The following is a 25,116-nucleotide window of genomic DNA, read 5'->3' as shown; positions in this document are numbered from 1 at the left end:
GAGGGAGGGAGGGAGGGAGGGAGGGAGGGAGGGAGGGAGGGAGGGAGGGAGGGAGGAAGGTAGGCAGACAGGCTCCATGCTGGTGCAAACCTTGGTTCCAAATGCCAATCAGTCTAGAAATGTTGATGTGGCAGAGGAAGGAGACAGGCTCAAGAGAACTTCTTTAATTTTACTTTTCAACTAAAAACAACAGAAGAGAGACTGGCGGTTTAAAATTTGGGAAAGGGACCTGCACAATGACTCAGTATGTAAAGCTGAAGTTCTCAGCCTGTCACACCAGGGGTTGCTTAACAGATATCCTACATATGAGATTATTACATTACGATTCATAACAATAGCAAAATTACCACTATGAAGCAGAAACAAAAGTAATTTTATGGTTGGGGGTCACCAGAGCTCGAGAAATTGTACTAAAGTGGGTCTCAGCATTAGGAAGGCTGAGAACTGCTGAGGAAGGGAACCTGCCTCTGTGGTAAGCATCTGAGTCGGATTCCTGGTAGAAGAAGAGAATAAATCCCTCCCTGCAAGCTGTCCATGCATCCTCACATGTCACAGACTGATAAATGTAATACAAATTTTAAATTAAAAAGCTTAGGAAAGAGTAGTTTCCTTTATTTTAACTTTGGAGGTCTGAGAATATATCACACTATCCCCAGTAGTTCAGAGATTTGGGGGAGGGGGTATGGAAAGAGTTTCATTTAGTACTAGGACAATGGCTCAAGTTGTTGAAAGAGCTGTATAATATTTCCCTTGGGGGAACCTGCAGGCAGTCACATAGGTGACAAACAGCCTGGAGGACTGAGGCAGAGAAGACAGCAATAAGACAGCTGTCCTGTGGTCAGGGAGCAGCAGATGGTCAGGCACAGTGCTCAACACTGTGGGTGGGAAAGCTAGCTCCCCCAGAGGAGCCGAGCTCAGCAAGACACCAGCCCCAGTCGCTGTACTAACCAGCCACAGCGTCCCACTGGAATACAACTTGTTGGGAATTAGTGTCGAGAGAGGAATTTTCAAATAAGCTTTGCTGAACGACTAGGTGCTTAGAAATGGCAACTGGCTCCTTTTCATTCCAAAAGCCACCCGAGCCATAACCCGCTAGTTCTGCTCTCCGGTAACAAAGTAAAAATCTAATACCAATCCTGGAAATTTATAGACACTTCTCTCTTTCTGAAAAGTACATGAATAGTGTATATACACTCTTCAAAGGCTCCATTTTTCTCTTTTGTAGCAAAACGGCGAGAGCCTATGGGAGAGTGGAGCCTGGGGCAAAGTTCCTTTCTGCTTAGAAGCCACCTGCTAATCACCTGCAAGCAAGAAGAGAGTACAAGGGAAGCAGCCCAGAGCCCGCCCCACAGCACCCTGGAGGGCAAGGGTTAAGCAGAAACAAAGTGAGGGAAGCTTTCTTGGCCTGAGGGGGCCTCTGCAAAGTGACCAGTGAGACTCCCCAAGGGTAGATTGGAGGGGCTGGTGGGAAAGCAGAGGCAGAGGATCAGAGGCTGCTTGAAATGGGCCAAAGCACCAAATGTCTGAAGTAGAAAGGAAAAGAAAGAGAAAAGAAAGAAAGAAAAAAAAACCTTCCAAAACGACAGCCAGTCCAGTCTTGGGGAGGAAATACCTTGGGAAGCTAAAGTTACACCTGCTTGCTGTTAGACAGAGAGGCCAAGAGCTTTGTGGCTTTGGTGTGCAATAGGCTCCCGTTTAGGGTGCCTTTTCAATCTAGGGAGTGGCTGTGAATCCCACACTGGGACTGTGAGATGGGGCAAGGAGCAGGTGAAGGACTGTGGCTTCTAAAAGCACCCAATGAAATCTAGCTCTCCCACCCTTTAAACGAAGAGAAATTCTGCTAGACAATCCACAGGGTGTTAAAAGCTTAGGACACAGCTAGGAAGCTGCCAAGGATGGGGCTAGAGAAGGCGCTGCCATTAAGAATACTTCTTGCTCTCCTAGAGGAAGTTCCCAACACCCACGTCAAAGTAACTCACGTGACTATCTGTCACTCTAGTTTCGGGGGAACCTAAAGCCCTGTTTTGTCCTCTGTGGATACCCAAACATATCAGATCACAGACACACAGACACACACAGACACACACAGACACACACACACACACACACACACACACACACTCAGTTCCCACCCACCACTAACAGCAACACTCTGGGGAAGTTTCATGGGATGAGCTCAAGAATCCCTTTCTAGGTGTCGAGAAGTCAAGAGAAGGAAGTAGCCAAAACTTTGAATAAAAAAAATTTGAAGAAAAAAAAATGTTCAGTGTAAGTGACTGGTACTGAGAGTTTCCTGTGGGATCTGATTTTATATATTGCCATTAGCTATAAGGTGGCAGATCTTGTAGTGCAGGCTCTTTATGCGTGCAGCGTGTTGAAAGGCATTGTGTGTAGGCTGTCTGGCCTTCTCATTACAGTGCTCCCTTGTACTGGTGGAATCCCTGTTAGACTGTAACCACGCCCTCTTCCACACCTCCTTCCCACAGTGTCTCTCCTCAGCATCGGTCTTGCTCTTCCACTTTTAGAACAGGGTGGAGCGAGTGGATGGAGCGCCCCTTTGGTGTCAACTCTTTGCATTTACCATCACCCGAACGTCATGCCCTGCCTCTTCACATTAAGTCCATCATGCTCTGACTGGAATGGCTTTTCTTGCCCTCCTGGACACTTCTGATGACGTTGTCAGGGACTGAGATGATTCCTCCTTCTACTCTGTCCTTCTCTTCTGGAGCTACCAGCCCTAACTATGCCCTTGGAGACTATATTCATGATGAATGAGATATTTTAGCATTCAGAACAAAGGCCCCCCTGGGGAAACAACCCAAATGTCCATCAATAAACAAATCATGATAGAATATCGTTCCACTTGAAAAAAAGGAGACTCTGATACCTATGACAAAAATAGAAAAACTTGGAAGATTCATTTGGTGAAATGAAGCTGACAGAGACCAGCAAATACTATCCAGGCGCAGCTACATGAGGCGCCTCGAGTTCTCATTGTAAAGACAGGAAGTAGCATGTTGCATACCAAAGACTAGAGAGAAGCTCAGAGGTATTGCTCAGAGTTTTTAGCTGAGGTGACAACACAGCTTTACAGATGGGTGTTCATATCACACCCCATGTGAATAGACTGAGTGCCACAGAACTACATAGCTTTTATCTATAAAGGGCAAATACCGGGATGGGAAAATGGCTCATTGCTAAATGGTATGCCTTACAAGTCTGAGGGCCTGACTATAATCCACAGAACACGTAAAACATAACGAGGAGCATTGTGACATGCTTATAATCCAAGCAGTGGAATGATGGAGCAGGAAGGGTTCATGGGGCTCACTAGTGAGCTAACCTAATCTAACGGGCATGCTTTGGGCAATTAAAAGATCCTCTGTCCCAAACAAAGCAGATGATATGTCTGAGTAATGATACCAAGACTGTCCTCTGGCCTTCTTTCTTTCTAAGTATCCGTTGTTCGTTCTGCTCTGTGTCATGGAGAGTACCAGAAGATAGGACACACTAGAATGCATTATCTAGAAGGGATGGGGAATAGGTCAGAAGTAACAGAACATCTCATAAAGTTGAAAGGTATTGACTGAATGCATAGAAGATAATGAAAGACTGGCTCGGGTAAGCATGGGTAGGGTGCCAAGGTGGGAGTGGGTGGAGGACACAGGGCTTGAAAGGGAAGTTTTTTAAGCTGGGATGTTGGCTTCCACTAGTAGTGGGGTCAAAACTAAAGAATATGTAGACAATATTCCCAATGATGAGAATAACAAAAATGAATGAAAACGTATCAGAGGTGGTTTGGCTTGACTGAAGCTTCAAAGAGCCAAGAAACATGCATCAGCCTAAAAAGGGGGCACAGTAGCTCATGGGGGTGGAGGGGCACCGAGAAACGACATTAAGCCTATTAGACAATTTTCCATAAAAGCTGAATGAGAATGTTGAACTCCATCCCCCATCTTCCTCTTCACCGATGCATTCAATTATAAAGATGCTCAGTCTGGAAGCCCTGTCCAAGCACAGCGGCTTGCCAACAACATCATCACCCACTGTCCTCACCCTCCCTGAACGCCACACACAACCCTACTCATGCCCGCATATCTTCCTGACCTTTTCTGCATCCTTAGCTACTTACTATGTAGCTCACGGGAGAGGCCTTCCCTCTCTGAGTCCACAGCCACCCACAGCCCCTCCCCAACACACACACACACACACAACTTCTGAGACGCTGCCAATTTCATTATGTAATCTTCCTTTCTGACTCACATCCCCTCTGAGGAACCTTTCTCTGACTCACTTCTCCCTGCTCACACTCACCCTTTCCCCTTTCATCTTTAATCTCCCTTGTAATCTATTTCCCTGTAGACAGCCTCCAACATGATTCTTTTCCACTTCATTCCGTCTACCTCCAACTTTGCTGCTCACCACGTGTTCCATCATCTATCCAATGGGCATTTGTCACCTGTCCCTCTGAGTTTTCATTGGAATCCCTATCTGCTCAAGTCCCCACCTCTGACATCAGAGAAGAACTTTACTTTTTGATTCCATGGTCTGTGGACCACGTTCCCTCTGTCCCTGCCTTCTCTGTACATGTATCCTATCTACAGAAGCACCCCCTATGCAGACTTGGTTAGGGAAAAATAAGGGACTACACTGTGGTAAAGAAGAAAAGACTACCAAACACAGCAAAACACAGTTCCTATCTTTCCAGAAATGTTTATACTAGCAAACATATAGGGATAGATCACAACAGGCTGGGTTGTCTCCAGCTAGGTATAAAACCATACTCAAGTGCCCATCAGCAGCCAAATTCCTTTTTGCAAAACTAGACAGGAACAGCTGCAGGAAGGACACAAGTAAGGCAAGCCTTGGAGAAGTTGGCTGAAGTTTTACAAAGCCTGAAAGGGCGGCTGTGAGCTGGTGGAGAGGTGGAAGTCACAAAGCAGGAGTGACAAAGCAAACACACAAGGTCCCGTAGGAACTGCTCTCTAAGCCAAAGACTATCAACCAAAAGAATATGGTGTACTAATACAATGTGTTTTTTCTTTTTTTTGGGGGGGGGAGATATGAAGAATCCATATGACTTCTGTAGGAATATTTGAATCATGAAGGGTATGCCATTCTGGTTGGGGCCAGCATGAAGGACTGACTGCTAAAAGGCAGAAGACCGAGTTGGGGTGAACAGGCTATCAGCTGGTCCAAAGAAACTAAAGGAAGGCAGTGGGATGTAGTTTATTGTACATATTTAAGGAGTTCAATGTGTTCATTCAAAACAACTGTGTAAGATTCATCTTAGCTTCTTTGCCCTTTGCTAGGATGAAATATCCTGAGAAATAAAACTTAAGGGAGAAAGAGTTTACTCGAACTCACAATTCAAGGGCATGGGCCATCCTGGAGGTGACGTCAAGATGGCCAGAGGTTAAGGCAGCTGATTAGATCATGTCATAATCAGGAAGCAGAGAAGGACAGACCCCTAGGCTGCTCATACAGTCTGAGATCCCAGTCAAGGAATGAAGCCACCCACAGGAGGTGGGTCTTTGCACATGAATGGAGCAACATGATCTCTCACAGGCTCATCTAGAGGCCATGCAGCCAAGTTGAACATTCAACACTGACCATCACGAGGTATAAAGATCAAATCCTGGTGACTGAAATTTCCAGTTCCCTATCACTTCCTCAGGTATGTGAGGACTTCCCTTCTGGAGGCTGGATGTCATGGATGATGTGCACACTTCTCAAATTAATCCTGTTCCCATTGACTCCTCCTTTGGGGGGGCAAGTGTCTCTTTTCCCTTATTGTTTTGCTTTACAAATTCCATTCTCAGCATTCTCTCTTCTTATGAGCTTTTCTGAGCCACAAAGACAACAATCATTTTTGTGGCAATTCTGAAAAAAACAAAAGAAAGAGCTACACATATTTTCCATTGATCCATTTGTTTAGTTTATTTTGCTGGTGCTGAGATCTAGCATCTTCTATACTGTGGGCAAAGACTATAACACAGAATCAAATTCACCTAAGGTGAACCTTCCCTGCTCTGGAAAGCTTACTAACTCTGAAGTGCTCAAGCTGACCCGACTAGGCATTTCTCTGAGCTGGAATCATCAGAGTCCTTAGTTCTCAAGTACCCCAGCTATGCCCCACCGTTCCAGGGGACCATCCCCAGGTTTCTAGCCCACTGAACTCACCACTCAGGCCCTGACTACACAACGCAGACATTTGTACACTATAAAACTCGCATCTACAAGTAGTCTTCAATCTACAGGAATCAAGGACCATATTGGAAAAATGTATATAAAAGATTGAAAATTGACATCATTTTTCTTTCAGGAAAAACTACTCTAATCAAAAAAGGGAGGGGGATGAAATTACAAACACCCACCTCAACGTGAAACCATAGTTAACTACTATCCTACCGTGAAAAGACATGCAAAGCAAAATTAAAGGGTAAACCTAAGACAAGAGGACATTTATATAACATGTTAAAGTTAGTTATTTATTTGTGTGTGTGAGGCAGTCTTTGATGGCACATGAGGGAGGGTCAGAGGACAATGATTTAGGAGTCAGTTCTCTGCCTTTTTGATGCAGGTTCAAACTCAGGCCATCCGATTGACATCAAATGCCTTTACCCTGGGGACCACCCCATCACCCAATACCATATTGTTTTTAAAAGGAGTTAGTATCTTAGTATATAAGAATGTTTCAAAAATTTAAGAAAAATTGTAACTAGTTTAATAGAAATAATCTGGCCAGGTGATATCAACATGTAAATTAACAAAAAGGGGTTCAAACAACCAATAAAAATTATGATACATATTCTGCTTAATTAAAAAGTTTAAGGTGCAAATGCAAGTAGATGAAGATACCACCTCCAAATAATAAACCAGCAAAATGTGTTTTAAAGTATGGATTGCTAGAAATGTTGTTCGCTGACAATTGTTTATAGAAGTGAGAATACAGACTCATCTTTTGCTCAGAAATCTTGTTTTGGATATCTATTCTTTTCCTATAATATCATACTAATGAAAATATTTGTCTAGCTGAATAGTAGAAACAATGAAAATAAATTTCAAAGGAGTTAAGTAAGTTATCATTCTATAAGAGAATAATCAAATTATATCGGTCAACTTACAAGGATACTCCCTGTGGAGGCCAGAAGCATCTGTCAGATGCCCTGGAACTGGAGTAATAGTGGTTGTGAGGCATCAGTGCTGTGAATCAAACCTAGATCTGCTGGAATCCACTGGGCCATCTCTTCAGTACCTCTATTATAACGATTATAGTAGCCCCTACCTACAGACTGATTCTATTTAGAAAACACAATGCAAAATGTCCACCATTCAACTCTTTGCCACAAACTATTCATGATATCTGTCTATATCTCTCACCCTTCTTCTCCAGGGCCATTTTTCTTACTGGTTTTATTTTTTTTTCTGAAGTCTAGTTTCCATAAAACTGCCTTTGCTAGCTCTGTCGCTGGGATGTCTAGCCTCGTCTGCCAAGGGCTTTCTCTAACCGGGGCTAAACTCTTCCTTTAGACCAACATGCAATGGCAGTTTCGTGGCTGAGATTCCTCATTATTCCCTAATCCCACACAGCTCAGTGTCTCTTGGGCACCTACTGTGCCTCTGCCTTAGACACTTGTCTCTTCTGTCTGCCCATTTGAACCCAGTGTGCCTGCCTTATACCTTCTTCCAGGACAACATGGGTTGTTGTTTCCTGGTCAAGTCTTTCCAGCATCTGTGGAGAATCAATTCATTTAACAGTTTAATATCCTCACCTCTGACTGCCTTCTGTACCATCGTATCTCCCAGCTCCAGATTAGAATACATTTGCTCTACTGAGAGATCAACTGGGGGAAACTGTTAGTGTATGGTATACATCTGAGACAGATTGATATTTCAATTCTATCTGCTACCTCCCTTGGGTTAAAGAAGAAATATTTCATCCACCACAAATCAGCACAACAAATGTCTTTTACATGGCAAGCACAGCCTGCATGTTAATGGAAGAGAGATTTCTGAATAGAAAAATCAAAGCTCTTTTCACTAATTTAAGAACTAGCTTAAAATATAGATTTCTTGCCAAAGTAGGTAGAGTAGGCATAGGATACTCAAGCCATTTGCCTTACCTTACACTCAACATTGGACATTTCCATCTTCCCATATGTTCAGTATCCCCACATGCAAGCATCAGTTCTTCAGTTGTCAACAATTGACTGCCACACAATTTAATGCAACACTGACACAGTATGATAAACACACACATTATTCATACACCATATGTACTACACCCATAACTACCATACCCATTACACACAGATAACACACCTACCATACATACACCCAAACATACATACCTTATCTACCAAATACACACACACACACACACACACACACACACAATCCTGAAGATTGCCTCATAGTCTATAGGTCTGGGACTCAGCTCCATAGGAACAAGTTGCCCTTTACACACCATCCCAAAGTTATTGGCTACCCAGAATTTTGCTGACTACAAATTAAAGCCTGTTTTTAACCCCTTCTCTGGTTTAAGTAATATGCTAGGGAAGCTCATAGTGCCCAGGAAAGTGCTTTTCCCTGTGTGTTATATCAGTAAAGGATATTACGAAGGCTGCATGCAAAGGGCACAGAGCACCATGCTCTGGTCTCCTGCCCTCCGAAGACCCCATGTGCTCTCTGGACATCATATTTCTTGGCTTTTATGGTGTCTTTATCAAGGAGCTTTGACAGGTTATTGACCCAACCTCCAGCTCCTCTTCCTACGTTGAGGATGAGAGGTGGGGCTAAAAGACCCTAGCTTCTGTTCATGGCCTTGTCTTTCTGGAGAGATGTTCTTGTCCAGGAGCCCAAGAGTGTTTGTTATCAGTGCTGCAAGAGATGCTGTCATCCAGTGGGAAATCCCAAGAATGGGTGCTGAGCCCAAACACAAATTCTCACCGTCCATCACATTTCCCAGGATTCCCCTGGATTCCTGCAACATCTGTCAACAACTGAACTGAGGTATCACCAGGGAAAAAACAGGTTGATGTGTTGGGGCACAGTTTCTTAGGAGATGTTGTAAAGACCTGCTCTCAGGGTTCCCAGGGCATTGCCAATAAAGATCACTTTAATAATATGAAAGTAAGTTTTTGGAGGTCCTTGCTGGCACATAGTTAGAGGCCTTGAGAGTACACACACATTCACATAACACATATACACATGCACACACACATGTATACAAACATATATGCTGTCAGATCATATTCTTACTCACAAACATTTTGCATTTCTGAGTGTTATGGCTACATACTGAGAACTAATTTATCATAAAAATGTTCATGGAGTTTTGGGGGAAACTTTGCCTAAGAAGAACTAATCAATGGCTTCCACTGCCTCGTGAAAATTTTGGCTCACACTAAATGTGCAAAGCTAAGCACTAGGGGCAAAGCTTGTAACACACACATCAGGATCAGGACTGCCATCCCACATCATTGCTGAAATCAGAGGAAGGACGTCAAATCATCATTGCTGAAATCCATTTGTATTCCCAGGGCACATATCCAGTGTGTCAGAAATTCACAGAGAGCCATTCTCAAGGGTTCCTGAAACCTCCATGCTGCAGATAAGCCACACTCTCAGGCTCCAGTACCCTGTGAGTGGGTCTTCCCGTTTTAATTGGCACTTAAGCTTGCCCTGAGAAAGACGCCTATTTTTACCCAACCGCCTATTTGGTAAAACATAGCTCAAATTTTGTCCCTGCAGAGCCAGCCTCAAGCCTTCTGCGAATTCTCAGTCATAAGTAAAAAACATTGACGAAGTCACTAAAGATGGAAACAATAAAAACAGCCAGGAAGGGCAAGAAAAAAAAAAGACTGCCAAGATATTCTATCTCAACTTGCCACAAAAGGTATTAAAATACCAATGATACAAAAATAGACCAGCAATTATTCTTAAGAGCTCGGGAGAGGAGAGCAACCACCCCCAGACTTCAGGAGCTGGGTGGCTTGAAGGACTCATTGATTACTTGATCAGTTGGTTGGTGAATGATTAGTCCTCGGAAAGTCGGAATTAGTGACTAAGGGTCTGCCTCCTCTGAATAAAATGTGTAGTCTCCTCTCCCCACCCCAGTGACAGATGATATCTGTTTCCTCCCATGAGTTTTGAATTTAAGAGCCACTGAAGCTCAGCAACACTATATTCTGGCTCAAATGAGCTGAAAATTGCATTCAATTTGAATTTCAAAACTGGAGGGGAGGAAGGGAGGGAAAAACCCCTGAGCACCCATCAACAATCCACAACGGCTCCCTTCTTCCTCCTGCTTCCCCACAGTTCTGCCAGCCTAGGGACCCAAAGCCCAGGATGTGTTGCAGGACAAAGAGCATTGCTGGATTCCAGCCCAGTCTAAGTTTAAAAATAAACTTTTAATAGACAGGATCAAAGCAAACCTCGCTTTTACGTACATGCATAATGCAGGATGCTACCCGCCAAACAAATAGATTTATTTATCTTTTCCAAACTCGAGCTGGCCTGATTTCTTTTTTTCCCCCCCTTTCTTCTTTTTCTCTGATGTACTCTGGCAACGATAAAGGTGTCTTTCTCTGGAAAACTTCACAAAAGTAAATGATTTTCTAAATTTAATTCCTGGACAAGGAAGATGGTTCAGTGTAGGGGAATGATAGCTGCTCAAGCATGAGAACTTGAGTTTGAGTCACCAGCACGGGTGTAAAACGTCAGGTGCCTGTAACCTTAGTCATGGGGACATGGAGGCAAGAGGGTTCCCTGTCTTAAAAATATGGTAGAAAGAGACTGAAGAAGATTGCCAACAGTTGTCTCTGGCCTCCACATAGACACTAAGTGTGGTGAATCCATTAGTACATACACACACACATACACACACTCACACACATGCATGCACACATGCACACACACATACAAACACACACAGATGCACACACATATAAACACGCACACACAGCATTTATGTCTGTGCAGTTAACTGAAGACCTCTTTCAATGCTTTCTTCCCTCTTACCTGCCTCACATTAAATAGATGTGTTGTCCAAAGTCTGCTGAGGAAGCACTGATATTTCCTCAAATCGTCAGATTTGAAAATCTCTAAGAGAAATGCGATTTAAAGCAATCTTGTGGTAAATACTTCATAAAAGCCAGCCTACTTTTAATGTGCAGATAAACAGTCCTTTTGTAGGAAGGCAGCAAGCGTGAATTTGAAGCACACGTGAGCTTTCTGAAACAATACCTATAATTTCAGACACTTTGATTTAAGTGCAAAAAAGAAAAAATTTAAATTAAAAAGGATACTACACCAAGAAACATATCATACCTCAGACTCATGGGGCCTGTGGTCAGAACTCTCTTTTAAGAATCTGACCTGAAATAACAAAGCTAGGGCCACCCTCATTCCTTTCTGCTTCTAAGAACTGAAACCTATTTTCCCGCCCCTGAAACATTGCCAATTTGTGAATGAAACAAACTCAGGTCCTCTGTGAAAGGAATTTCAGTTTGGAAGTACCATTTCCACACTGAAGCCAAAACCTGTTGATTATCTTCTGAAGTCTGCCATGCTCAGGAGGCTAGGGAACACACTTAGAGAACAGGGACAGAGTGGGCGCTCATTTCTGCAGAAGCACTTCTTTATGAGGCCTTACTGGTGTGCTCAGCAGGGACACAGCAGCAGGGATTCTGTTGTTGCTTCTACCTGGAGGGGGTAGTAGGTGTTCACCCTGCCTCAGGTCTACCTATGTGGGAAGACTCCGAAAGAAACAGATCCCCAAGCCATCGCTGTGAGCCTCCAGTGACAATCATCACCATGTGGTTCACAGGACCAAGTGAAGTCACTGTGCCCAGAACACCAGCAGAGGAATGAATGGGACCCGCAATATCTATGGTTTTCCTTCGACAAACAAAGTGAAATAAACTCAGCCTTTATTTATGGAAATAATAGAGAACGCGATAGATAACAAGTCCATAAATAAGTTGATAGCCAGAGAGCTTTGTCTACTATAAACACAGGACAAGACGCACAGAAAGGTAATACTTTGTACTCTGTACTCTACCAAACTACAGAATTCAGAAACAGCCTGACCTTGCCAACCACATTTTACAGGTCAGCATACCTCACCAGTGTAATGAAGGCAGAGCCTCACCAAAGAGCCTTATGGTCCCTGCCACCCACATGCAGTGACACCTACCTATCACCACATGCCACAAAAGAAGAATTCAGAGGGCATTCAGATGCTGCTTTGGAGTCAGATACCACGGTGATGCATACCTGTGATCCTGGCACTTTGCTGACAGGCAGGACAGATCTCTGTGATTTTAAGGCCGGCCTGATTTACATAGGGAGTTCCAAGCTAGCCAAGACTATATAGTGAGACAAGGCTACATAGTAAAACCCTACATTTCATAAATAAATAAATAAATAAATAAATAAATAAATAAATACTGCTTTTAGACCACTTTTACATTTTAAAAGACAAAACAAGGAAAGCCTCAGACCTTCCTGTTGACTGTATTATTGGTTACAAACCAAACTCTCACAGACACAGCACAACACAACACAATAAATGAAGATGCCAATGTGCTGCTTTACCTGCCGGTGTGTAGCGTGGAGGCACAGCACCACACAGATCTTAAGAGCCTCACGGGGAGGACCTTACCTTTCCAACTGCAACAGTGTTAGCGTAGGATGCTTTCCTTACATCTTCATCACTTCAGGTTGCCTCATTGATGAACCAGCAAGGAGCTCTAACGTGATAGAAGCAAGGGTCCAACCCAAAAGAGGAAGAAAGAAAAAACAGGAAAAAGTGAGGTCACTTTCTTGGCCACTGCATTTAATAAAATCCCCCAGGCAATAGAGTTAAGCACACATTAATAACTATAATAGTATTCTGAGCCTTTAGCAAGTCTTTGATTTTCCTATATATACCATCAGGACTGTATTAACACTCCAACAAAGGACTAGTCCTCCATCTTATTTTACTTCTCTTTCTCTTCAGTATTCTTGGTTTTATTAATCCTCTATTCCTCTCTTATGATGGTGAATATACCAGCAAAGGTGTCAAAGCATTTCTCACTATAATACCCACCGTAGCTTTCGAAAGAAAAGAAAAAACAAAAAATAAATGTTTTTTAAGACCAATGGACTCACTAGACATCAGCCTGAAATTTGCACACCTTTCTCTACACTTTGCTTCTTATTTGGGAATGGACAGAAAGGCACAAGTTTTTAAAGTAACTTCTCAGTTGGTTTTAACTGAATGTGAACAAAAGGTGGTTCTCCAGGTATAGTCCATCAAGGGACGCTAGTAGGTCAAGTCCCACTAAATTGCTTGCATTCTTCAGTTTTGAAATATAAAGGAGAGCATTATGTAGGACTTGACACTTTTTGTATCATTACTGTTATGTACAAGAGCTGTTCTGAGCAACAGTGATGTAGAGTTACACTTCATGGAAGAGTCATAGAAAAGCTCATAACCAACAGGTAACTGGTTGGGTGTCTGGCCTGGCACAATGATCTACGTAAAAGGTATAGGACAATTAAGCAGCCAGATGACACTGGACTGTTTTCCATGACAGCATGGGGCATGACTGTGCTAACTATATAGATCTTAGGAGGGAACATTTCAAGGCAATGTCTGCACTGCCTTCAGAAAACGGCTATAAGTCTGTTCACTGGGACACCTTTAGGCACATGGTCCTCCACTCACCCCATCCTGCACAGCCCTGCTTCTTCAGGCATCTTTGGCAATGATGGAGTTAAAATTACAGCTCATGACAGCATCAAGATTGAAGCTTCTACCTCACAGTCTCCTAATACCCTGAGGCTGTAAAATACCTAGTTGGAAATATACTTCATTTGCTTTGAGAAATATTGGGGTGTTGAAAAACAACGGTGTGATTTTGAAAGAAATTTTGTAGTAGAATGAGAGCTGAAGATAGACTAGGACCAGAGAAGAGGATGGGGGTCTTCTGTAGGTTGGGATTTGACAGGGAATAGAGTCAATAAAGGCGGCTGCTTGGCAGAGAAAACTAGAGTGTTTGCGTATACTCATGAATGAGACAGGATGCAGGAAAACACGGCTGTGAAGATCCAACCCTATTTATTTTCCAAGACTGTGAGCACAGGAGGCCTGTTGAAAAGCTGTAATTTGTGTGAGTGTAAAGAAACATTAAGAAGGATCCTATCCAAATAGCATGGCAGAATTGGAAGCCTGGGGAAGCTCATTTGGATCTGTGCATTTAAAGAAAGCTGAGGGATACAGGGAACATGGACAGGTGCTGATCTGAGCAGTTATGTTGCCGTCTGAACATGTCGACCGTGGCTGTGACCAACATGACTGCCGAGGTCAAGGTAACATTGAAAATGTGCTACCTGGACCAGTAAGATGGCTCATGGGTACATGAAGGTGGAAAAATGAAGTGACTAGACAAAGCTGTCTCATGCCCACACACAAACAGTAAACAGTTCTCTCTCTCTCCCTCCCTCTCTCCTTCAATCCCTTCCCTGTTTCACACACGCACACATACACACACACATACACACACACTCATACACATACACACACAAAATAACATGATAATGATAATAATAATAGAAACAATATTTTAATTTTAAATAAAATGCATTATTTGTCTAGAACAGGGACTATGTATTGGGATGAAGGAAAGAGTATGAAGTACAACATGGGATAATAGGGAGTTGAATATGATCCAAGAACACACACACACACATATATATGTATATGTATATATATGGTACATATATATGGTACACACACATATATGTGTATATATGGTACATATATATGAAAACATTATGTTGATATAAATTAAAAGGTGTTAAAAATAACAAAGTGACTTATTTGTCAAGCCCCATATTTGAGATTGGTAAAAATTCAAAACATATTATAATGATGACCTTGGAATTAGTTCTTGAATTCTATGTACCCAAGATCTCTAAGTGAGAAAAGATGACAAATAGAAAGATATGATATTAATTTCTATTCTTTCTATGATACCTACTTAATAATATGAACTCTTATTCCCCCAAATAAATCCTGAATTTAGGGGTGATAATTAACCAAGATGAAAAATTTCTTAATAAAAAATATGAATAATATATTGAAGGGTAGTAAAAACAATTGTTAGTATTTTATTTACAAAGACTGGGGGTATAGCTCAATGAGTAGAGTCTTTACCTAACACACACAGAGATCTGGGTTCCATTCTCATTACCACAGAAACTGGGCATGGTGGCACATGGCTGCAATCCCAGTACTCAGAAGGTGGATGCAAAGGGTTCCAACTTCCAAGATCAGCTAGACAGCAAATTCAAGGCCAGCTTGAGCTACATGCTACCATGCCTCAAAAACTATGAGAAAAATTGAGTAAGAAAATCAGTGAGGGAAGAAATTTATGTGGGTAACCTATAACGCTGACAACCACTCATTCTGTAAGTAACCTAGAACACTATTATCATTCACTCTGTGAGTAACCTAGAATGTTCATGACTATTCATTTTATGGGTAACCTAGAACACTTACTACAGTTCACTCTGTGAGTAACCTAGAATGCTCATGACTATTCATTTTATGGGTAACCTAGAACACTCACTACCATTCACTCTGTGAGTAACCTAGAATGTTCATGACTACTCATTCTGTGGGTAACCTCGAACACTCACTACCATTCATTCTGTGAGTAACCTAGAATGTTCATGACTATTCACTTTATGAGTAACCTAGAACACTCACTATCATTAATTCTATGAGTAACCTAGAATGCTCATGACTATCCATTTTATGGGTAACCTAGAATACGCACTACCCTTCACTCTGTGAGTAACCTAGAATGTTCATGACTACTCATTCTGTGGGTAACCTCGAACACTCACTACCGTTCGTTCTGTGGGTAGCCTAGAATGCTCATGATCTCTCATCTCAGTTGGTTTCCTGAATCTCAAACAATAAGAAAACATAGACTGGAACACACCAGCTTTATAAACTGGAATTACTTGTTCCTAGCTTAACTATTGAGATTGGAAGTATGAGCTGACAACAAAGAAGTAATTCTGGGTACCAGCATTAGAAGATACGGTAGTGTCTTGGGTGTGTATTGTACAGGGGACGATTTTCACATCCCTCCTAGTATGAATAACAGTACTCCAATCTGGCTGTGACCTGTGAGGGTTGGGAATCAAGCATCATGATTGTACCCCCATCTCACAGAATATTTTTATATTCTATAGAGATATACATTACCACAAAGCCACTGACTCTGGGATAATGGAATTTCTTATACCATCTCCACCTTCACCCTATACTACTCATTGCAGGAGCCTCTGCATTTTCTAGCCACTTCCTTTGACAGAGAAGTACCAATTTGCCTCCAGAAGGCAAAAGTTGGTGCTAAATTCCTAGTTGGTGCTAAGAATGGACATTCAGAAAAAAAGAGAGATACCATTGAGTGCATCATAGTCCTGATATCATTAACAGCATAGTCAAAGACAACATACTTATCCTTGGGGAAAACCCATGTTAAATCCATCTCACTACACTAAGTTACCTTGGAACCTACATCCACTCAGGTTTGAGCTATCAGTTCATATCCTGTCAAGACCTGAAATGAACAGCACAATCAAAGATGCTCTGAAAGAGGAAGTTCCTGTTGCTCCCCTGTTCACTCGGCACAGAGACTGGGTGTAGAGTAAGACAGCAGGGGCCAGCTGCAGTGTCTCAGCTTCCTGAACTTCCCATCAGGTACTGTTCATGTGGCTATGAACTATTTGGTTAACTGAGGATTTGAAAGGATTGGGGGCAGATCTATAACCACCATTAGAAGGCTTAACACTGGCAAATGTAGAATGTCTACAGCAGCTACTGTTAGTTGGGAAAATAGACAGCAAAAAGACTTCAATGTTGACTCAGAAAACTATCTCTAATAAGGGAAAATAGACTGTAATAATCTACATAGTCAGCAACCAAGCTCGTTTTAGGGTGGGTAATAATATATATCTTTACCCCACAAAAGAAGAAATAGACAATTCCCCTCAGTATAAGTAAGTTCAAACTCAGTATTCTGGATTCAGCCTTTCTGGTATTGGCTCCTTCCAAAATTCAACAAGGTAAATAAGTAACTTTTGTTTAGTTTCTAATAGAGAAAGCTCTCTCGTGAATGAAGACAGAGAATTTTCAAAGTATGTGATTTCTTCAATAGCTCAGCCAAAATTCTCGGGTCTAACACTGTCAAACACTCCTCTTCCACTTTATCTGGGGGTTGTAGAAGTCTGAAAGGAAGAAGGCAAAACACCAAGGGAGAAAAAAAGCCAACTGAATGACTAAAGAAACCATAGGAAGGAGCAGAATGGAAAATTTATCTTCTATTCACAACAGATTAAGACCTTTGGAAGAGGCTAAATGAAATGGAGCATGTGTTCTGTCTTCTCATGTCCTAGGAAGTAGAAGGCTACTGAGTGTGTGTGTGTGTGTGTGTGTGTGTGTGTGTGTGTGTGTGTGAGAGAGAGAGAGAGAGAGAGAGAGAGAGAGAGAGAGAGAGAGAGAATGACAGACACAGAGAGACAGAGATAGAGAGGCAGAGAGAGATCAACTGTGAACTAGTCTAATGTCCTACCAACCATGGTGGCCTAAAACCCCCCATAGCTTTTCCAAACCTTGAACAACCACAAGGGAGATAAGGTGGAAGCCACTTCTCCCCTCTTGGGGGAAAAAACAGATCATCTCGTTCCTTGGAACCTTCTACAACACCTGGAGATGGGCAAGGCTACACTGACCCCACTTTCAGAGCAACGTGATGCTTGTGGAAAATTATGCTGCAGATTCTTAGGAACAATTTTTAAACCCACTTTTAAAATATATATATTTCCAACAAACCATCTCTGGTTACAGAAGATGACATAGCATTGTTTTGCTAATTATTTCTGCTGATTAATTAAGAGCTTTTTTATTATTATTACATCCACTTAAAACAAACAGCTCCCTGCAATCTCTAACAAAGCAGAATGATGTGAAAAATATCGTGAGACACTGAGTACCAGGTAATGCCCAAACCCATGTGGTAGATGGTATCATCTGCTCCATCAAGGAGGTAAAAAGGGGTGGGGAACGCGGTTTTCTTTTCTTTTTCTTTTTTTCTTTTTTTTTCTTTTTTTTTTTTAACAAACATTAAAAGCAGAGAGTGCAAAGGAGGGATTGTGGGGAGGAAGGAGGCAGCTGCTCAATTGGTTCCTATTTTCAGAGTTTCCTTCAAGCTGCCTCGGATTGAGAGCCATCAATTATTTAAAAGGTGTAACATGATGCTTCCTTTGTTGAAGCAAATCAGCTAGCAGACCCCGAGAGAAAATAAAAAATGAATTAGGAGGAATTTATTAGTGTGCTTGAAGAAAACAAAGATTTAGCTATCAGGAGTGACTTCTAGAAAGAGTTCAGCTTCTGTCTCCCCAAATCCACAGACCTTTTCTTCCTCTCTTTTCCTAGCCTGTTTGTTATTTTCCACAGAAGATCACAGAGAGGGGGGGTCATATGAATCATCCCCTAAACTTCTTTTCTTTGCAGACTCTGGCTTGATGTATGGTCTTCATTTAAATTACAAATACACTAATCTGCACTGCTGTTTACCAAGTAGCATTTTAAATGAAAGATACAAGAAATTGCATCGCTCACATTTAAAAAATGACTTTAGACTCAAGACCTAAAGGAAGAAAAAAGAAAAAAAAGAAAAAAGAAAAAAGAAAGCAGCCAGTGTTCTGAGACTTCTGTGGCTGCTCCATTTCAGCCGATGGATGGATGAAATTCAATTAGTGAACTTTATACTCAGGGCGCTATGATTCTGACTGCAGGTCTGATCCAGAACCAGTTTGCCAAGCCCTAACTCTGATATTTGGGGGTGAAGGGTGGGAGGCAGTTAAGAAAAAGTAAACACACTGACCTAAGGAAGGCTAGTTCCCATGGCACTCTCAGCCACCATGAGAAAATCCAGAGACCTTCACCCTGGGAGCATTCATTACCTTTACTTAACTACTTGACTTCACTCTCCAAGAGACCTCGCCACCTGACTCTGTTGTTCCAGGTTTTAATATGCTCCAAAGATAACATGTACTTGAAACCAAACAGAACTAGTAAATCACAGGTTTGTATCATCCTTAGGGCTCTTTCTGTTGCAAATGCACAGAACAGATATCAAGAGGACTGTCTCCATAGAACACAAAGCAGTATGGATTTCCTACAAAAACCCCTAGACTTTGACAGTGGAGATCAGGGCCTACACTATTGTTCAATTAGTCAACTGATTGCTGAGCGTCTTGTTGAATTTGAGAGCTATGGTAAACACACTTGGGGCCCCAGGGGCAGTCCAGTGGCTGAGCACACATTAAACAGGCATGAGGGGGTTGTCCCAGGATTTGTGGAAACAATCCATGCACAGCAAAAGCAACGTGACTGAAGTTCAGTGCCCCGAGGGACCTCATGGGTCATCTGGACCAACTGTAAGCACTTGGTATGGTTCTGTATGGACTGACAGAGCTTATCAAACTGCTCGTCTTGAGGGCGTATAGATTATCACACAGACAGCTCTTGGATCCCTGAATTGCCAGTCCCATGACTGAACACTCTTCCTTACGGTTCTCTCCTCAATAGATACAATGCATCTAGGGATGAGTGCCAGCTACCATTGGGGAGGTAGAGATAGCAGGTCTGAGCCTGATTGCTCTCTTACATAGACTTTATTTCCTCTGAAGTTCTCTCCGTGTGGTGTCCACTCTAATCGTGGCCAACTAGGACAGTGAGTTACCTCTACAGCCCTGCAGTCCAGGATGATGCTTTTAATTTTTCCCCTCCAGCTACGTCACCTAAGTGAGATGTCCCAATTTAGAATGTTTGAGGGATCCAAACCATATGCTCTACAGCCTGTCAAGGAAATTAACTATAAAGACAGTATCGATATTATACAATTAAAATGAGAGCTCTTAACATATTTAATTTCCCCCTGACCTGACTTTCCTCAGTCATAGCGGACAAAAAGTATGAATTCATAATTTGCAAACAGCCCTTGGTCTTTTAATGTATTCCAGGAGGAACTAAAGATACCCGTGTGTATGAGCAGGCACACACATACATTTGAGCATACGTGTTTCTTTATCAAGGGCAAAAATAATAACGAACATAGAGATGAGGGCTCCTTCCAGGTTGTTGAAAATGTAGACTCTGTAGCATATTTTAAGTGCATAAATCATATCTTTCCATAACACTTACGATGGAAGGAGATGAGGAGAAAGAGAGAGAAGAAGGGAGGGGGGAGAGAGGGGAAAGGAAAGAAGAAAAGAGGATGCATGAAACAAGGGAAGGAGGAAAGTAGCAGAGAGGCAGAGAAGGAGATAGGAAAAGAGAGGGAGAGGAGGGAAGCAGGGAGGGAGAGAGAAGGAGAGGAGGGAGAGAGGGGGAGAGAAGGAAAGGAGGAAGAGAGGAAGGGAGGGAGGAAGGGAAAGAAATTAAGGAGCTTGTCTCAACTTTCCACATTATTTACTATATAAGACATCATATGTTTTACCCTCTTAAAAACTTGCATAAGGCATCTATTTGGAGGTGTTTGGGATTGTTGTGTTTTTAAAATTTTAACAATCATAGCTCTGAGGCTTAATCACTTGTATGTGTTAGAAAACCAGATGGTTCCAGTGGGCGTTTGTTTACAAGCTCTTTGCATAAGGATTTTAGCTTCTTTTCAGACCAAAGCTGAGTATTTTAGCTCAGAAAAGAGGCAATAAAGAATAATGAAAAGAAAAAAAAATGTCCTAGATTTCACGGGTCCCTGGCTTCCTGCCTCTCCTCTGCCACCCTGTCACCAACTTTTACAGGCAAGTGTGTGAGGATAAAACAGTGTATTCTGGGTTCCTTCGGAAACTGTCATACTTTGGGGCGGACTAGGTGTCTGTCCATCGTGTTCACATCATCTACATTGTTCCAATGCCATCTGTGGACCACTGGAAAAGAATACATCCCGTCTTCCCAATGATATCGCTAGCTGTGTGCTCAGCCTGAGAATGAAACGTTCACCACACTTTCTGGCTTCTTGCATGAGTTGATTTGAGCAGCTACACTCACCTCATCTCACTCTTTCTAGGAAAAGATGAAACAGAAGAAAGAAGACATTGCTGGGGTTCCCCATCCTTGATTCTTCTCACAGCCATGAGACCTTGCCTGCAAACTTGGAAAAGCCTTGAGTTGCTTAATGTGAAACCTGAGAATACACAGCGGAAACCCTAGAGGAGCAGAAAGGGTGTTGTCGAGGCATAAGCTTCAAATTTTCCTTGCTGTTTGTATATTTCTAGTTTTCTAGGTAAGAAGTCACTTTTGCTTATCCCCTGGCCATTCTAGTGAAACAGCACCTCTCAACTGAAACGAAGACACCCATCACTTGCACGTTGTCATTTTCAACACTATAATAAGGCTCAGGATGTTGGGAGGGCCTGATGTCTGTGACACATAAGCTGCCTGTCCTAGGTAGTCTGTCTTTATGAAAAAGACCCCGATCAAAGCAACTTGGAGAAGGAAAGGGATTATTTCAACCTACAGATCTTAGTTACTTATGGAAGGAAGCAGAGGCAGGAACTCAAGGCAGGAACTAAAGCAGAAACTACAGAGGTCTCTGCTCACTAGTGTGGTCTCTCACTGGGTTGGTTCACCTACCTTTCTTATCCAGCCCAGGCTTGCATGCCCTGGGATGGTACTGGTCACAAAGAGCTGGGCCCTCCTTCATCTGTTAGAAATGAAGCCAGTGACCACAGACCAATCTGATAGAGACAAGTCCTTGTTTGAGATTTCTACCTTCTGAGTGTGTCTAGATTTATATTTGACAAAAATCAAACAAACAAAAACAAAACAAAACAAAAAAAAAACCTATGACACAGTCTATCCTTTCGTGTCACCTGAATTTATCTCTCGCTCATTGCCAGCCAACAAACTCCCAAGACTAAGATATTTGAGTGAAATATGCAAAGAAGTTCCATGGATATGTCAGCATGCTAGTGAACTCTGTACCACATTCAATAACAAATAGAATGAAAACATAGGCCATGGAAATACATTTGATCACCACAAGATGTATTTGATCTTTCTTGTATTTATTCTAGAAGAAGTTAACATTTTTTTTTATAATTGTAGGATTATCTCCAAAATTTGATATAACCTGACAGTGTCTTTAGGATAAAGGTATACTGTGTTTACCATGACTATCAGCCCCTTTGCTCTTTGGGTTTTACGACTGTGGATCCAACTCATCTCACACCAAAGGATCTCAGAAAAAAAATATGACCTGACGTGCACAGACTCCGTGTCATTTTCCCTAACAAATTCAGTACAAGTTTTCCTGCAATATTCATCTAATATCTAATATGTAAATAATCTAAAGACAATAGCATTCCATTTTATAAAGCATTTGAGGAACTGGGAATTTGGATATCTGTAGGGCTCTCAATCTCCATGAATATCAAAGGACAACTAGAGTCACCCAGAGGACAGCACACTGCCCTGAAGCTGGAACACGGTGAAAGCATGCTGGAGAAATGAAGAAATGACCTAGCAGACGTGAACATTCGCTTCCAACTTTAATGACCTAAGAACTTAGGTTAAAAACATCTATACAGCAGCACATGAGGAACACCTAAGTAAATTACCATACTCATGATTTATATGTCTGTTCGCCCTGATTTCTAAAGTAAAATTTACGAAAGAGTCTTCTCATTGTTTATTGCCTTTAATAAAGTAGAGTGTGTCTGGTGAAATGCAAGTAGTCTTGAAATACTGTCTTGATCTCCAACAGAAGAAATTAGGTTTACTCATGTACGGCAGCACCATCCCCAGTGCAGGAATCAATCCACACATAAACGTGCTCAATGAACCAGTGAATAACAGCAAACTTCCAGGCTTTGACCACAGAAAATGGAACATATGTTCAATTTCTACCCAAAAACTGTTTCCCACTATTCCAGGCAGTGATTATTATTTGAGAAACAGGTTATTTTACAATTATTGAAGATATGCATCATGTTACATAAATTGGATGGGAATATCTGTTTAAGGATAAACAGAAAGGCATTAAGAGTTTCCGGTTACAGGAAGTAGAAACAAGTATTCCATTACTTATCTTGGCTTTGTGTTTCTATCATATATATTTTTAAGGTATAGAATCTATTTCTCTCACATATGTATTTCTTAAAGATTTATTTTTGTTTTATCTGTATGGAAGTTTGGCCTGTATGTATGTCTGTACACCACATGTATGCCATGTTCATAGAAGCCAGAAGAGGGCATCTGGTCCCTCAGAACTGGAGTAACAGATTGTTGTGAGCCTCTGTGTGGATGCTGAAAATTGAACCCAGGTCCTTTGAAAGAATAGTCTGTGCTTTTAATTGCTGAGCCATCTCTCCAGCCTCTGATATATGTGTTTTTAATGTATGGAACCTTCACATAAAGAAAGATCAGAGATAGACTTTCACAGAATGCTGACCATGGAATGAAGTTTAGAGTTAGAGGTCACAGGAAATGAGAATGCTTAAAACTGAGACATGAGTTCCTCTAACTGTACCCCCTGAACAGACACTGTGCCTGGGCCTGTGCACACAGAGCACTTCCAACTCTGAAGCTCAAATGTAGGGCACACAAGTTATTCAGGGACTTAGATAATACAGCAAGTGTCAATAGTGACATTCCTATTGATAGCCCAATAAACCACACTTCCAACAATACTAGCAATGCTAGGCTCAGGGACCACTCCTGAAATTACCTGCTGACAGATATCTAGCTCTGAGCATAGTTTACAAAACGGAACATAAACACAAGTCTGGTGATTGGAATAAATCAGCCTCCTGACTGCTTAGAAATGCACCGCCAAGATGGGCTTTATGCCTTACACAATGGAGCAGAAGGCAGTGGTATATATTTAAAATTTCCATTTTTAAGCTGTCACTCAAAAACTTTTCGTACTTTTCTTTTAGCTTATTGATCTTTCTGGCTCATGATGAGACTTCAGCTGCTTGGTCGGCTGCTTTTAGCTCTGCTTCTTATTAAGAGCTAAATCGGGAATCACAAAATGCTACTAATTTGGCAGCTTTTGATAGAAATGAAAGCTAAAAACAGCACCAAGATAGTACAACCCTTATGTTTTATTGCCCCAGAACCCCGGATTTAACTACTACGGAGCATAAAAATGGGTGCTACCAAACTGTATCACTGTGCAAATATGATAAAATAAAGGCTTGTATTAAGAATGCCAGATCAACTATTACTGGTGTCTGATCCTCACTAAACTTTTTTGCACAAGGATATATATTTGTATATATGCTGGCATACACACACATACATATACATGCATTCAAATATACATGCATTAATATACACATGCATATATATTCATATACATGAATATACATGTGGATATATATTCAAATGTATATACACATATATGTACACGTACACACATATATACTATGTGCATACACATGAATATATGTGCATATGAATACAGGCTTATATATGTGCATATACACATGTATACATACATATACATTCTCATACATATATGGACATATATTACATGCATACATATATACACACACATAATGGTGCATACACACAGACATGTGCACATATATATGCACACACATATAACATGCATACACATGTGTACACATATGCTCAGATAGTGCTCTGCTTTTTATACTTCCTCTCTTTAACATACAAAGAAACATTCATTTTTAGTTCTTTTTTCATTTTTCATTTTATTATTCTGGTTTCTATTTCATGTGGGGGTGCACATCGTTCCCCCTGTGTAGAAGCCAGAGGACAACTAAGTTTCTCCTACCGTGTAGGTGGACCTGGAGCTCAAACTCACTTTGTCAGACTTGGTGTCTCTTAGTGTCTCGGGCATCTGTGCCATTTTACTGGTCCCATCATTAATGCTTTTCTGTCTCTCTGTCTCTCTGTCTCTCTGTCTGCCTCCCTCCCTCCCTCCCTCCCTCCCTCCCTCCCTCACCCGCCCCCCCCCACCCCCCCCCGCCCCGCCCGGCCCGAGGGCTCCGAGACACCCAAGAACACAA

At 41.8% G+C, this 25,116-nt stretch overlaps 1 protein-coding gene across 1 annotated transcript in view; it reads right to left on the bottom strand.

The window, feature by feature from the left end:
- The window catches only part of Esrrg (estrogen related receptor gamma), a 418,399-nt gene extending 405,649 nt beyond the window's left edge, over nucleotides 1-12,750 (bottom strand). Inside the window, exon 1 of the mRNA XM_028758945.1 lies at nucleotides 12,671-12,750. The gene's annotated coding sequence lies outside the window, so the exon portion shown is untranslated. The remainder of the gene's footprint in view (nucleotides 1-12,670) is intronic.
- Nucleotides 12,751-25,116: the final 12,366 nt, after the last annotated feature.

Source organism: Grammomys surdaster, unplaced genomic scaffold (assembly GCF_004785775.1).
Source record: "Grammomys surdaster isolate TR1022 unplaced genomic scaffold, NIH_TR_1.0 130, whole genome shotgun sequence".
NCBI classification, from domain to species: Eukaryota; Metazoa; Chordata; class Mammalia; order Rodentia; family Muridae; genus Grammomys; species Grammomys surdaster.
Note: the sequence above shows the minus strand (reverse complement) of the source record. Positions and strands in the feature narration are given on the sequence as shown.